General features: G+C 27.0%; 1 long non-coding RNA gene across 1 annotated transcript; it reads right to left on the bottom strand.

Moving 5' to 3' along the window:
* Nucleotides 1-47: 47 nt before the first annotated feature.
* On the bottom strand, nucleotides 48-1,561 carry LOC113472736. Its single transcript, XR_003394931.1, has 2 exons — nucleotides 809-1,561; nucleotides 48-548 (listed from the first exon to the last, which is right to left on the bottom strand). It is a non-coding gene; the product is annotated as an uncharacterized LOC113472736 (long non-coding RNA).
* Nucleotides 1,562-3,396: the final 1,835 nt, after the last annotated feature.

Raw genomic sequence — 3,396 nt, 5'->3', positions numbered from 1 at the left:
TTCTCTGAAAAAAATTTATTTTTTTCATTTTTTTTTTTTTTTTTTAAGCTTGTTGAAAGCATTTTTTGAGTAGACCTTTTCAAAATTTCAAATACCTGATGTTTTTGTCAGTGTTGGCAGTAATTTATGTGAGATTTCATTGGCAAATAGCAAATAAATGGCATTATTTGTTGAGGAATTATTTTTCGAACACATCAACTTTATATAAGGTTTTTGCAATATACGTAAAGTAGACTTTAGACCTAGGTACTTTTCTATGTAATTTGATTTCTGCAGTTATTCGTGATGGTGAAAAGAAGTGTAGATCGAAAATAAAATGATAAAATAATAATAGGTCTTTGAACATAAAATCATAATTACTTTAAAATAAAAGTACCCTTTTTAGGCGTGAAAGAAAATAACTTTTAATGTTTTAGAGCAGAAATACGGTAACTTGGGGGGACTGTAGTCAGTACAAGATTGACTTGGTTTAGAGGCAACTACTCTACAGAGAAAAGGAAGCTATACTCAATGTAAAGTATTCAAATCAAGGAGCCCAATATTTAGACCTACTTTTTAGGCGTGAAAGAAAATAACTTTTAATGTTTTAGAGCAGAAATACGGTAACTTGGGGGGACTGTAGTCAGTACAAGATTGACTTCGTTTAGAGGCAACTACTCTACAGAGAAAAGAAAGCTATACTCAATGTAAAGTATTCAGGGACTGTAGTCAGTACAAGATTGACTTCGTTTAGAGGCAACTACTCTACAGAGAAAAGAAAGCTATACTCAATGTAAAGTATTCAAATCAAGGAACCCAATATTTAGACCTATTGAGTCAATGAACATGAAATAAAATTAAGAAAAAAATTTAACACATATGTCTGCTCAAAGTTTTAAAAATTAATATTATTAAGCACAAATTATTGATTTAAAAAAGTTTTAAAAACTATGTTGTCAAACACAATACTTCATTACTCACACAAAACCTTACTCTTCTAGAATTTATTAAAAATAATCATTTATCCATAAAATATATTAATAATAAATTGTACTTCTACATCATAACATAATAATAAAAAAATGAACATGTCCATTTTATAACAACCCTTGGCAAGAAGTTCTCAAAATTTAACAACTGATTCGAAAAAAAAAAATGACAGTAGAAAGTTAGGTAGGGTATCAAACTTAGTACATAAACGAGTATTGATGAGTATCACAAAAGCACTACAATAAATCTGTTTCGTTACTTTACTCAAGCCGTCAGGAGTTATTAAAAAATAAACACATTCATTTAACACAGCTTGAAAATTATTCATTCATTCATGATTTACGTATCTGCCAATAATATAATAAATTCAATAAATAGCTACATTTAAGTAGATTTTATAAGGATTCTTTTTCTTTTATCTTTTATATGTTTCCATTTATTTGTGGACAGATTTACCGCCAATAAAAAAAAAACGATACCTTCAATTTCATTGATTGAGTCCAGCATTAGAATTAGAGCATTCAAAACCAATCTTATGCTAACTTTATAAATATTAAGTCTTTTAATAACCTGTTTTTGAAAATAACAGATATTTTATACCGGTTTTTTGTTGTTCCCTTTTTTTTTTTTTTTTTTTTTTTTTTTTTTTACATATAGAAAATATACGCTTTTACCATTTACCATCTCGGAGTCTTTTTCGTGCTTGTTTTAATATTCTTACGAGATAGGAAAATAATGTACATATAAGTAGATATTTTAATTTTTATCATAAAAATTAAATTATTGAAAAATACGTAAAATCTAGTACAAACTGAAAATTCAAAATGATTTTGATTTTTAAAAGAAGTACATAAATAAAGCAAGGATAAACTTAATTCATTGTTCACAGAATAATTTTGACAGCATAAAAGTTTAGTTGCAAAATTTACCTATAAGGACAACAAAAGTAAGGTGCAAAAATAAAACAATTTTATGGCACTTTTACCTTTTACTTTATTTTTAAAGGCTCCTTTTGTAAATTATGATTTATTACGATAAATATTATTTAAAAGTAAAAATTATTCAGTGAATCAATTGGAAACTGTCATATACAATTTTTAGAGCTCAAGCTCGGAGAAATAATTAAATATATAAATCACACAGTCGCAAATTTAAATAAAGAAAATAAAACATAGTAAAAACTCAAAGTGGCCCTAAACATTGTGTATATTCGTGGGACATAATGTCCCCAAAGTCCCAGACATTCTAGGGACCTTCTACGAATGTTTTTGTGCTGTACGGGTTAGGTCAAAAGACATCATAATATGAGGATATTTATTTCAACTAATATTTTGTAACAACTTCAATTTATTGTTATTTTTTACATTTTTTCCTGATGAAACTTCACTCGTTTAACATAAAATCTTACATCTATTTTTTTTTCTTTTTTTTTAATTTTAATTAAGAAATTAAAGGTAAGGATACCTTCTTGAAATTAATTTAAGGTATAACTTATTATTTTTTCAAATAAAAAAATGTCTCATTGTATATTTTAATGACTAAAGTATGAAAAACATATTGGATAAATTTTATTAAAATTTAATCTGCTTAATAGTACAGACTTCATGCTTTGTTCCAGAGAAAATTTTATTTAAATTGAAAGGAGAAATAATTAAATATATAAATCACACAGTCGCAAATTTAAATAAAGAAAATAAAACATAGTAAAAACTCAAAGTGGCCCTAAAAATTAAGAAAATATAGAATATCTCAGGCCTCGAGTTTCTTGTATTTTTACTTTCTTTACATTTACATTAGAATACACTGTAAAGCAATGTAGTGAAATGATATAGAATATCTCAGGCCTCGAGTTTCTTGTATTTTTACTTTCTTTACATTTACATTAGAATACACTGTAAAGCAATGTAGTGAAATGGACATTTAATGTTTATTGCTTGTGAATTTGTTCAGTAAAAGGAGATTGTACGGCCTAAAAACGTTTTTGGTGTTGGAAAAACCAAACAAGGAAAACTGCCATGTTGGTTTCAGTATTTTGCATTTTTCATCAAAATAATAACGTCAAAAATGGTTGAAATTGGTACTTTTCTTCTCATTCTTTCTGATATCTAATAAGCTTTAGAGTACCTTAATGAAGAAAAAAAAAGAAGTATTTTTGGACAGTGCAGCATGCAGCTACGATTAGGTTATTTATTACCTGGTTTCAAATACTTTATCTATCTGCTCTGAAGTAGCTATAGTACTTTTTTCTCATAAATAAGCTTAATTCTGTCACTCTGTGTTATCGACTTATGTCTTTTGTTCATTCAGCTTTGATATTGCTGGATAGCCAACTTTATTTAAACCACATTTTGGCATGGGTTTCAAGGGATTCATTTTAGATTTTTCCTCCCAAAATTTGGTACAGATAATATATCTGAAATATTAAAT

Source organism: Diaphorina citri, unplaced genomic scaffold, assembly GCF_000475195.1.
Source record: "Diaphorina citri unplaced genomic scaffold, Diaci psyllid genome assembly version 1.1 scaffold7804, whole genome shotgun sequence".
In the NCBI taxonomy this organism is placed as follows: domain Eukaryota; kingdom Metazoa; phylum Arthropoda; class Insecta; order Hemiptera; family Psyllidae; genus Diaphorina; species Diaphorina citri.
Note: the sequence above shows the minus strand (reverse complement) of the source record. Positions and strands in the feature narration are given on the sequence as shown.